Source organism: Terrapene carolina, unplaced genomic scaffold, assembly GCF_002925995.2.
Source record: "Terrapene carolina triunguis isolate 2854851 unplaced genomic scaffold, T_m_triunguis-2.0 Scaffold234, whole genome shotgun sequence".
Taxonomy (NCBI): Eukaryota; Metazoa; Chordata; order Testudines; family Emydidae; genus Terrapene; species Terrapene triunguis.
In genome coordinates, this window is record NW_020664585.1 from 2,614,941 (window position 1) to 2,627,745 (window position 12,805).

General features: G+C 46.5%; 1 protein-coding gene across 4 annotated transcripts in view; it reads right to left on the reverse strand.

Annotated features, from left to right (window-relative positions):
• The window catches only part of MYO18B (myosin XVIIIB), a 196,199-nt gene extending 194,396 nt beyond the window's left edge, over nt 1–1,803 (reverse strand). For 2 of the 4 annotated variants that reach the window (XM_029912647.1, XM_024196392.3), the window contains exon 1: nt 766–846. The gene's annotated coding sequence lies outside the window, so the exon portion shown is untranslated. Of the gene's footprint in view, nt 1–765; nt 847–1,190 lie in introns of those variants that run through there. The other 2 variants (XM_029912648.1, XM_024196396.3) reach the window with 2 other exon arrangements.
• Between the last annotated feature and the right edge of the window lie 11,002 nt (nt 1,804–12,805).

Below are 12,805 nucleotides of genomic sequence, written 5' to 3' on the forward strand. Positions count from 1 at the left end.
TCTGAAGTAGCTGGTGCTGCCACGGCCAGAGACAGGCTACTGGGCTAGAAGGAACGCGGAGATGAGCAAGAGTTCGCAAAATGAGATTCTGGCCAGAAAGCTGCGTTTCTGCTTTCCAGGGGTTCAGTCCCCCGCAGCGTTACTGCAATTGGTGGTTCTGGGAGGGGAGGAGAGCAGGGCAGATCGTGGTGACAAATAACAAAATAACAGTCCTGGTGAATGAATCATGCAGTCTAAAAACCAAGAGAGTGACATACACTGTGCTGTCCTTACACACACCCACGCACCCTGCCCACAAACACCACCACCCCCATGCACCCCCCACACCCCACCTCCCCCACACACACTCCACCTCCCTCACGCACCCCCCACAAACACCACCTCCCCCCCGCACCCCCTCCACACACTCCACCTCCCCATGCACCCCCCCACACAAACACCACCACCCCATGCACCCCCACACCCCACCTCCCCCACGCACCCCCCCACACACACTCCACCTCCCCCACGCACCCCCCCACATACACACACAAGTTCTGTTTGCTGGGAGAGAAAAAACAGCCAATGGATGCAGTCCCCCAAAGGCAAACCTGTTACTGTAGCCCTTCATAGCTAGCTAAAAATAGCCCCCCACTCGCTTTTGAAAGTCAAGAGCCCAGCAACAAGCACACTCAAAAAAGCCCATTTTGGATCCCAAAGCAACACACGTCTCCTTCAGGACACAAACCAAACCAACCGCCCAAACAAGCCGAGCAGAGACTCTACCTTTTGTACAAGCGGCTCTGCGGGATTCAGGGAGTTAAAGTCCTAGACAGACGCCTGGCTCTATTAGCAGCTAAAAGATCCTACCAAGCAGAAAAAGCAAAGAGAGCAAGAGACCAGTGGAAAGGAGCCCCCCCCCCGGCCGCCCCTCCCCTTCCCCCGCCCCCTGCGATAGCAGCAGCTGAGTTGGCACATGTCATTGCTAAAAATAAAGCCCAGCTCCAGGTCTGGGTGAGGGGACTGGCCGCTCCGAGGCCCACGGCCAAACGGGCTGGCAGGCAGGAGAGCTTTGGGGAATTCTATAAAGGGGGCAAGATGATGGAGGGGGACATCGTCCCCCACCTGCCACCCCCCCAAGTCCACCTTGCAACTCACACATGCTCTTCATCTGCACCGACCTGCCCGTGTGTGCGCACAGCTGAACATACCCAGATATTTGGGGACTGAAGAAGGTCTGATGCAAAGGGAAGAAAGTTTCCATCAGCGGTTTAAGAATGTTCTTTGGTGAAACACGTCCCAACGGGTAAAGTCAGCAGGCGGGAGCCGCTCCAGCCATCCACGCCCAGGCTGCACATCCCGCTGCCGGCACTTGGCAGGTGCTGCCCGCTGGCCCAGCAGCTTGGAGGCCTTTGCACCACCCCTGCCCTGGCTCAGAAGGAGTCCGAGCAGCCCTGTTGCTAATAAGACACAGCAGAAGAACCGTTGTGGCAACTGGTTTCTGCACCATGGTGGTGATACATCATGGTGCTGCCACGCAGCACAGAGCCCAGGAAATGCCCAAGTCCCAAAGGGCATCAGAAGCGGCATTTCCAACTAGTGCTGTCCTTATCTGCTCCACAGCCCGAGATACTCCCTGTCTGGCTGCAACTCCCTTGGCTCCCAGGCACACATAGCAGCATTGCAGGCCCTTCGCTCTGCACCCAGCTCCTGCCAACTTCGCTGTAGCTGCCGGAGGGATTTCACTGAAATACGCCGTGGGAATGGCTTGAAGCATGTTTCTTCTCCGCCCGGCAGGGAGCTGTACAATTCTGCCCAGAGCCTGCTGGCTTCAGAAGCACTCCAGCAACCCCAGCCAGAGCCCCAAGGAGTAGGTACAGCTGTTAAAGCCACTCAGGCAGCCAGAGCCTCTCACACCCTCGCTGGGCTCACGCACAGCCTCTGCAAAGGCAGCAGCAGGCTAAATGCAGGAGGGCTTTGTGCTGATAGAACCTGGGTCTGAATGAGAATGGTCCCGGCGACTCCTGTCTACCAGCATTCCACTTCTAGTCAAGGTTCTCACCCCAAGAAAACTGCCCTCATTCCATGAGCGTGCCGCCCTTTTACTCCCACACCGCTGTCTGAGGGTAGCGAGGGTAATTATCCAGGGACATGGGGGACTCGCCCATCACTGGACATTTTAAAACCAAGATTGGCTGTTGTCCTACAGCAGTGGTTCTCAACCTTTTTTCATTTGCGGGCCCCTACAAAATTTCAAATGAAGGTGTGTGCGGACCCCTTTGGAAATCGTAGACATAGTCTGCAAAGCCCCCTGGGTTCGGCGGACGACAGGCTGAAAACCACCCTCTACAAAATCTGCTCTAATTCAAACAGCAATTATTTGGGGAAGTCAAATGGTCTGTGTTATGCTGGAGGTCGGACTAGACAATCACAATTGCCCTTGCTGAATGCAGAATCTATCAATAATCATTGTTTACTTTCAGGCTAAGGTAGAAAATCAATTAAGAGCAGAAGGCCACAGTAAGAAGGAAAGACAATTCACACTAGGTTGGTAATTGAAGGTGTTTTTTACCAGTATGAAATAGGGCACATAATATAGTGCTAGGACTTGCACGTGCTGGTGAAACATCACCCAGATTGGAACTGATAGACTGGGAGGGGGGGATTGGTCAAGTCCCTAAAAATAAAATAAAATAGAATGAAAACCAGAAAGCAATGCAGGGGAAAGCCCTCACTGTGAGAGCATCTTTGGATCTGAAATTATCTATCTAGATTAGATGATCGATCACAAATACACACAAATCACTTAAGCAGCCTCAGAAATGCAGCCAGCTCAGGGGTGGGATTCAAAAGTTGTTTAACAGCGCAGAGCAACAGTGCTCAAAACTGGGAAATGAAGAACACTACTCTGCTGAAACTGTAGGGGGCGTTCAAATTCACAATCTAATTTACTTAAATTATAGTACTAAAAAACCCACAAGTTTACATCTCACCCCTTGTAAAAGAGTGCATGGACCAGGATCACTGATGATTTCATGTGGCCCGGAGGACCTTAGTTTCACTCATTCAAAAGGCAGCTCTAATGCCAAAGTGCTCCCCAACCTCACATTGAGGGATGGGTCCAAATGGAGTCTGTACTTAATCACCACCACTGCTTCCTGCAGCTCCTTCGGTTTCCCTCCATACAAGTAGCACTGATCATGCCTGACCGTGCTTAGTGCGTGAGATCTGATGAGATCACAGTCTCAGATGGGCAGATGACCTGTGTGCAACGCTTAAAATAGCGCAGGTCCAGTTCTCTACAATGGGAAAAAAAATGTGTCAACTGTAGTGCCAAAATATCCAGCAGGCTTGATACAGCCAAAAAGTTTGGCCCTACTCATTGTAGGACAGAGTGGAAAACTGTCCCTATACCTGAGCTGTGAAATACAGCCATCTGGGTTCTCTGCCGACGTCAGCTTCCCAGAGGAGTTTCTCTAACATGGTATAATTCTGAAGTGAATTAAAATAAATTGAATTAGTGCCACAATTCTGAAGAACAGCGTCCACACAGGGAGGTTAACTCATTATTTCAATATTCACACTTTAAATTCATTTGGATTCATTTTCCTGGGTGCCCCGGTGTTGGGTTTGAGGAGTGTTACGTGCCAGGCTCAGGAAGCCTCTTACTGAGCATAATAAACAACTTTATTTACCGCCTACATCCCGTATAGTCAGACATTGCTCCTACGTAGAACTCTCGTCCCAACGAGCGAGACCTGAACAACAGACGCTGCTATTTTTAAAGCACACCATTCCAAGTCATTTAATGAACTGGGATCTCAGAGCCTGGCCAGTGGAGTCCCAGATTTTTTTGTTAAGCGAAAGCATTATTGTGTGGCAGAACACCCAGCAGGGTTGGGATTTTTGGCTTCTGGACTCAGAGATGCTATTAAATTTGTGCAACAAGAGGTATCCAACTATCCATCTTTTCCACATTCTCTCACGCAGTACCCAGCCCCTCGCTCTCTTCTGTTCCCCAAGGGATCAGTGATGGTTACATTTCCAGAATGCCGGTGCCAGAGAACTGTTAGTGAGAAGGGAAAACAGGAATATCAGACTTCAGTTCCCTCATGCAAGGCTGACAGTTATACAAAGTGTCTCACACACACTTGTTAAAAATACCTCCCGGTCCCACTTGAATAGTTCGAAGGCATGTGATTGCAGAGGTTTCTGATTAGGCTGATTTAGCATCGTGTGCATGCAGGGTGCCCCTCCTGTGTGATTTGGGATGTGTTTGGCATGTAGGAAATGTTTGTAACCATTGCCGAGGGAGGGCCAGTGGCTGGGCAGTCGGCGAGACGCAGAGGGAAAGGTGGGTAACATAAGGTTAGGTTGGTGAATGAGCCAAAGTAGAATTTAAAAGCTGCTCGGCAGCGCTCAAGAGGACAGCCAAGCCTCGGCGTTTCTGCAAAGTGAGTGCAGCTGGTTTGCTCTCAGGAGCAAAGAATGGGCCACAGTGCTGCAGCTGAGTGCTCTAAACTGTTGCCTTGCCAGCGAATCCCAGTGCACCAGCCTCAACAACAGCTGTTGATCACGTATCTGTCTAGGCATCGGTGGCAGAGTGACCCTTGCCTGGGGCACCCTCCGGCAGCAGGCTGCAGTGTGACAGGTGTGCCTGCCTCAGTTTCCCCTTCTGTTTGCCCATGAAAGGAACAGTCCGTCAGTGTCCAACACAAAGCCCCACCTCTGGGCATAATTTATGCATGCACACCAGTGCAATAGTTCCCTCGCAATCCTTGCAGTAAAACCATTCTTAACAAACCCACTGTAAACATAAAAAGATAGAGCAGCTTCCCCCTTCCCCACTTCATGGGCAACTCTTCCGGGTCACCCACCCAACAGTCAGAAGCAGCACGGTGTCGCCCCTTCCTTCTGCCCCTGATCCAGGGCCTCATTCTCCAGGCCTCCCTGCCTGAGAGTGACCAGTCTCCACGCCGCTCTTCACTCAGGTTTTCGCCCAGAGGGCTCCCCACAGGTTCTGCTCCCCAGACCTCCACGCCTGCGAGTCCTGCCCCTGCTCAGGGGGATCGACCCTCCTGCAACAAACCTCTTGCTTCCGGGCTCGGCTTCCTCTGACCACGCTGGATCTGCCCTTTTCCTAATGACGACTGCCCAGGGAGTCCCCAACTTTGGTCAGTTCTCACCAACACTCTTGTTACAGCTCCCATCCAACCTCAGCTCCCTCGCCTCGGACTCCCACACAGCTCCTGCCAGCTCTTCCTTTCTGCTCCCTGTGTCTCAGCCTCATTCCTGTGTCTGACTCCTCTACGAGTTTCCAGGTCTCCTTTCTTCTAGGGCCCAGATGGCCTCTCCTATGCCTAACAGGGATGCGGGGGGATCAACAGAGCAGACCCAGGTGCACGGGCCTCTTCCCTCTTAATGGGCCCGTGTCACCTTCTGACATTGTCTCTCTCACCCTGATCCTGGAAAAGTACTAAAAAGAACAAAACACCCTTAGCATAGAAAACAATGAGTCTGATTTTCTGTTGCTCTGCATTCGGGCCAGCACTTTCACCAGCGAATCAATGCGTTCCGATCTGTCGGAAGAGACACCCCTTGCCCAAAGACAAGACAGACCAAGAGTGGAACGAGAGGCACAGCGAGATTCTGAGTCACCAAGCACGTCGGGGTGGAGGCAGGAACAGAGCGCAGCTCTCCCGAGTCCAAACCTCCAACCACTAGGCCACGCTGCTTTGTTTATCACTTGCATAGCCGTTCTGACTGTTACCAACTCACATGAGATCTGTTCACATATTTATCTAGTATATTTTTGGGCTTACAAGCATAACAAAAAGCTATAATTCTTTTTAAAGCAGCAAACATCACTAGGATTGAGCTAAGTCATTGCATCTCATTCATTGTGGGGAAATAGATTTATTGGAGTAACAGGTGCCGCTAAAACTCTTTCCCACTAGATGGCTCTATGTGTTGCTTTCTTGGTCAACAGATAAAAAAGCCTCAGCAACTTTAGCTTAAACTACGATGAAACTGCATTAAATTGTAACGCCTGATGGTAAATGGGAATATTACAGGAGCACTATTAGCAGCAAAAACCAGAAGCACTGAAGAGAGATTGAGGGAGGTGCCATTTATAGCCATGGTTTGGATAGTTGGATCAGTACGTCTGCCTCCAAAGGATCACCAAGGTTTCTGTAGACGCAATTTCATGACGGAAATCGATGTATTAAAAGGGACATTGTCAGATTGAAATCTAGTGAACTTCAAAATATGATTTAAGAGCATTTTCAGTTGCTATTCCTGCAACAGCCTCACGCTGCCAAATTTTGTGGGTTTATAATCATATTTTCCTATTCACTAACATGTTTCTGTGTGCCCTATATAAGGGCCACAGATGAAAACAGGGGAAACTAGCTGGTTGACTGCACAAAGGGAACAGTGAAACTGACAGGCTGCAAAATGCCATCAAATGCACAAAGACAGAGAATTGTTTGGAAAATCCCATTTGATTTCAAAGAAAATTTCAAATGCAACAAGTTTTTTTTTGGAAGTTTCAGTATTTCCAATAGATTTAAAACTAAACCCTTTTCCCCCATCTTGTTTCATTTCAAATCACTATTTTTATTTGGTTTCTTTCTGAGAACCAAAACAAAAATTTCAATTCAAAATTAAGATATTTTCATTTTGATTTTTCCCCTTCCAAAAAAGTCTCTAAAATCAAAGTGTTTTCAAGAAATGTAACTGCTTTTTATCACCAAAAACACCCCTGCAGTTAAAAAAATTTCATCCAGTTGTAGAAAACCCACTGCTGAAGCGAGAAACGGTCTCCTATCACTTTCAGTGTTCACAACCAATGTTATAATCTTCCCTGGAGAATTGTAAAGCACTATGGACATTTACAGATCTCACAGGCATGACTAGCCGATGTTGGGCAGGAAGCACACACAGAATGGGACCCACTGTGTCAGTTGTAGCTTTCCTTCTAGCGTTTGTGGGAAGTCTGCCTGCAGTTTTTGACTAGTTACAGGGAATGAATGAATAAATAAAATAACCACTTAGCTGCAGGGGTAGCAGCGCATCACTAAAAACTACCCTGGGCCCTTAGACTGTAGAAGAATTGTTTGCAAAAATCGGAAGTGTGCCCTTGCCCAGGTAACGGCATGGTGCGTGGTAGAGTAACAGCCCCTTGCTATAAAATCTCTGGTGGCCCATTGGTGACAAAGCTCCCTCAGAAACAACGGCCCTGGTTAAACCCCCCTCTCCAATGCACAGCATAGGCTCTTGTGCGCTACTAAATCTCCCTTGCTTTGCTCCCCACACAGCAGGAAGATAATGCACGACGCCGGCTTTGCCCAGGAAAGCAGCTGCGGGCAGGGCAGTCTCTCGCTGCATTTTGACAGATGGCATCAGCTGGAAAGAACTCCCAACTCTTGGGGTGCGGCCAATCAGAGCCAGGAGAGAGCACGGCTCAATTAGCAACAGAACAAGGAGATTTTTTTTACCTTTGGAAGGAGTGGGATAAGCTGCATGAGACTTGCCGGATGCCCTTGTCTCATGGAGGAGCAGGGACCCCCCATCAGCACTGGGAGGAGTCCCCAGGACATAACACAAAGTGCTCCCTCTCTTTCTGGGGTAGACCAGCCCTCCTTTCTAGGGTACAAGCCCCCCACCTGCAGCCCCATCCGGCTGGATCTGGGCTTCCCCCGCGCCTTTCTTCTTTTTTTACGCATCTCAGCTGGGGCCTGTCATTTAAAAAGCCCCCATTGCCCCTGCCGCAGCTCCGCTTCCGATCCGATTACCTACACCTGCCTGGGAAAGTGGGCTAAGAGCTGCGTCCACACCTAACTCATCATAGCTTTCTGCTCCAAAACCACAGCCTCGCCCTGCTGTTCTCACTTATCTTAAGCAGATCCTTGGCAGTGCAGGATGTTGACGGGGGCAGTGCCTGAGGCCTCGTCTCTCTACATTCGCATTTGGGGTTCCACTTGGTCAGATTGTTACCAGTCTCGCTCGGTTTAGCGTGCATCAGGGTTCTGGCAGAGTTTCAGAGGAGGAGCTGCCGCCGATTACTGTGGAGGAGCGCTGCCGCCTAGGGCGGCAACAACCCTGGTGCCGCTCCTGGATAAAACCCTGAGAGGAGCCGAAGGCATGGGAGTAAACTCAGCCACGGTGACACAGAAGCGCTGCATCTTGGGCTGCTGTCCCAGAGAGTGCAAAGACGAGAGCAATCCTCACGTGCCTGGAGAACGGTAGGGCATTCACGACATGTTTGTGCAGCTCCTAGCATAATGGATCCTTGACTTGGTTAGCCTCTAGGCCCTACTGCCATGTAGACGTTAGATAATACCAACTAGAGAGGCCTTAGGGCTGCTTTATGTCCCTGGAGTCTTAGCGTAGGGGAGAACCAGGGAGAGGAGGCCAGATCTGTAATAAAAGCAGTGTGGAGCACATCCAGAGGGTCACAAAATCCTGCTGAGGGAATCCTCTATCTTCCAATCGATACCATCCGATCAGTCACTCTCCTGTGCAGGGAAGGCCACACTGCTGTGCGAAGGGGCCTTCCATATCCACTGCAGATGCTGACAGAGACATCCTGGGAGTTATGCATTTCCCTGCAGGGAAACCAGGCCGTCATCCTGCCACATTAGTTGTGGAAGGCGCGTGCTCCTCCTGATGAGCCAGAAAGCAGGTCCCAGGAAAACGAAGGAAGCGCTGCTCTAAAATGAGGGAGTGAGCAGAGAAGTTGTCTGGGCAGGGGCACTGTGTCTTGTGGTGGGTGGCAGCTCTCTGGGCTTGTTAGTGGTGGTGAAGGGAAACTGGAAACCCCACCCCCCACGTCACCTCAGGAAATCCTGAGGAGAATTATCCAGAGGAAAAGCATGCAGGCTCTTCAAGGCCTGTACTCCCTGCCTGGAGAAGGGCAGCGTGCAGAATTCCAGGGTTCAGCAGGGCGAGGGAGACAGCAATCTGAATACAGTTCTCCCGTCCCAAGGAGATGGCACTGGCTCACATTGCTGGCCCTGTGAAGCATCAGCATCGGCAGCATCTGCTTTAACTATACTCCACAGACGAGAACAACAGCCTGTTGGGATCAACCTGGGGACTGGAAGGACTCAGGGTGGCTGGGAGGAAGGGAGAGGAGTAGCTAAAGAAAAGTCACCATCCCCCTATGCACTGGTAACCTGAAGTCTCAGTGATGGGCCCATAACCAATCATTCTCTCTGTCATTCCTTTAAGGGCCTTCTTTTTCACGAGATTTTACTTCTTTCCTCCAAGAAATACGGAGATGAAAGCAGTAGAAGACTAAACAAAGACTCCATGCTTCCAGGAGAGGGTGCAAAGCAGAATGAGGGAAAGCGGGCGGGAAACTGTCTTTATATACCTGATGTGACTGGCAATCATCTAGTCTCCTGCTGCCTGGCAGGGGTGGAGTTGATATGGAGCATAGTTTTATGGGAGAGAAGGAAAGGGGACGAACTGCTTCCCAGCTTGCCAAGGCAAATACCATCCACAAAGAATAAGGCGTCTGTTTGCCCTGGAAAGCACAGCAGAGGGATCATGACCTCAGCTTTCTAAATATTCTCATTGTACAGGTGCAAGCATGTAATGCTTCTGTAACCGTCTCCAACTCTTCCCCCCCAAAACATTTCTTTAGGAGGATCTTAAAATCTGCCTTACTTTGAGTCACGGTGTCCGTGTGCCCAACAAGCCACTGTACCCTTCTCTTGAACAGCTCATGCAGTCTTATTTTATTTTTATGTTTTTAAAAGCTGGAAAGAATGAAACACAGTAGCAGGCTCAGGTGATTTTCTTTTATTGGAATTCTCTTTGCATGAGAGCAGTTGACCAACACACAGAAGCAGCTTAGCTGTTCCAATTGTTAAAAAAATAATAATGGTAGAATTAACTAAGTGTGGCACACCACATCAACTGCCGAGGACTGTAAACTGTGAACACACAGTCTTTGTGGAAGATACTACTTCAAACGTGCACTAGTAGTATATCGAGGAGGTATAAAACCTCCTTCTGCACAATAAATATGAAAAGAGCAAAACATATAAAACAAATGTTTCTCAGATACAATATCTAAAGTTATTTACAGATACTGGCTTTTCTTACCATTAAAGCACACATTGAAAACAGGTTCTCTTTCCATTTTTTTAATCACTCATTGCTATTAATTTAAATCTGCTCCTCTACTGCTGCTTCTGAATTAAGTCACAAAAATAAAGTGAGTAAGAAAATGCCTCTCTCAGGAAGTTCTAACTTTATTCTGTTTTTCAGTCTGCTTTTATTTGCACTAGTTCACCTCACCTGCTCAGTCACCTCTCTCATTTAAGAAAGAAACAAGTACATGTTTCAATAGGGAAAACTTTATCCTTCCACTGTACTTAGCTACAGCCTCATACCAAAACCCCTTTATGCAACTCCCCATTCTGCTGCCTAATAAGCTAGAATGGAAATAAAAAGCACGTCAGGAAAATCCTGATGCCAAGGTACAATCTACCCTCTAATGCAGGACTTCAGACTCAAACCCCTCGATATTATAAAGAAGTGTTCTGCTCTGGTATGTCTCGGTTTAACTGAACTGGAATGAGTTCTGTTGCCCTCACAGTGCATTTAAGAGAGAGCTTCAGAGAGAAGCTTTATAATGGCAGCAGTGCATACTTCACCGTGGCCTAATCTCTCTCTGTGGATGCTCATGAGGCAGGACTGCTCAAAATTCTGGTTTGCTTGATAGCAACAGCAATTAAATGTGGTCAAACAATTTAAGACTGGGAAAATGGAAAACAAAACAAAAACAATCAAACCAAAGAAAAGTATTTACCCTTACACAGTGCTGTCTCCAGCTCTGAATAAAGCACTTGTGCTACTTTGTTAATGAGAAGAAGAGGCTTAATTCCGATGGTGGATAAAAGGAACGTTTGATGGTGAGCTCTCCATAAGCAAGATGTTATTTAATGAAATACTAAAGAGTGCGCACTGAAGCTTCCCAACACATGGACATTAAAAACATATTCTTTTATGCGGCAATGTATTCCTCAAAGCGTAGATGGCATGCTTAGAGATGGGTGGGTTTTAGCAAATAAGTTATTTGACAAATTTAGCCCTATTGTCTGTTAGTAAATTATCCACTACTAGATCATAATTTTGCAGAATTGTCCAATAGTCACAATAGTTTGTGAAGACAGAAGTCAAGTCAGCCAATAGTTTAGTTGCAAACTTCTCACTATCGGTGAAATGCATTCCAAGTGCAGGAGGGGCCACCAAGACCCATGTGCCACTTAAATACAATTTAAATGCCATTGTGAAGGTTTCAGTGGGAGTTAAGCAGTACCATTTCAACTTATGAGCGTTTGCTAGCCACACAGTGTGACCGGTCACCTATGTTCCATGATACTATTTCTGTTTCCTGATTGGATGATGTAAGCTTTATGAACAGGATAAGTCCCTTTTTCTGTTCACAAACAAACTGTGAACATTTATAACTCTTCATATGTTTTCCATGACTAGTAATGAGCTTTCTAAAATGGCCGAGACAGCACTACCACTGTCAATCCTCTTGTGATTATTTGTGCTAGCGTTTGTAACAGTTTCCTTTCCATGAACGTTCTTGAGAATAAAACCTCGCTCACTGGAATGTCCAGGAATAAAAAGAATAAAAGCTGTGAATACCAGCAAATTGAGCTGATGGGTTTTATTTGCAAGAATGTTTATATGATGCTTCATTCTCTCAGCCATTGCATTAAAGAGATGATCTAGGTAACTGCAAAAAAGGGTGTGTTTTTATTTTTACAATAAAATGGTAAACTGGACAGATTGTTACTGAAATTAATTTGACTTTATTTATGAAAAACAGAATAAAGCTGTTCAATTCTATCTGAAAGGAACTGCCATCTCTTTAAATAACAAGCTATACAGATAAGGAGCAGGAGTTTTATGGAATGTCACAAGTTGAAGAAACATATGGATTCAATAAATAATATAAAATGTTTTTTGTTAAAATAGAATTCTTGGTTTTATACCTACACAGCGTAGCAAACTTTACATTACAAAATAAAGCTGAGTCTGTGATGATTAGTTTAAAATAAAATAAAAATACAATTTAACAATAGTATTAAAACAGCCAATGTTCAATAAATGACAATCCACATAATATGTACATCATGGAATATAAATCAACAGGAAACACAAAATTAAATCATTTGCAATTTGTGCAGACATTTGTATATATATTTTCTCTATATATTTTAGATATTTTCCATTTTATACAATATTACAAATTAAGAAATACTATACTTTTTTAAAATAATATTTTCAGGGTTTTTTAACTTGTAGAATTATTGACTCATTTCTTAAAATAACACAACTAGAATTCTTTACTCTCTACAGCACAGTTCAAAATAACCTGTCCCCATAAGTATTTAGGTGGGAATTTCAGAATTAAGGTAACTGCATCACCAATATTTGCTGTGTGGGAAAAGTAAAGAAAGTGATTTGTGCACATCTACACAATGTACAAGTCAATGATATTAAATAGGAATGTAGTTTTTAGCTGTCTGTACAACAGCCAAAGAAAATCACAACAAACAGAGCTCCAGGTATTTCATCTTTCATGAAGAGTTTACTAATATTTAAGGCCTCAATCCTAAAAAAGTAAGTATATGAGTAACTTTATGCACATAGGGCTTGATCCTACGTTCCTTTAAGTCAATGGCAAAACTCTTATTGACCTTAATGGTGCTGCTGAATCAAGTCCAAGTAACTTCAGTAGGAGTGTTTATGTGCTTAAAAGTTTGTAGGATCAGGGCCTAAATGAACTGAT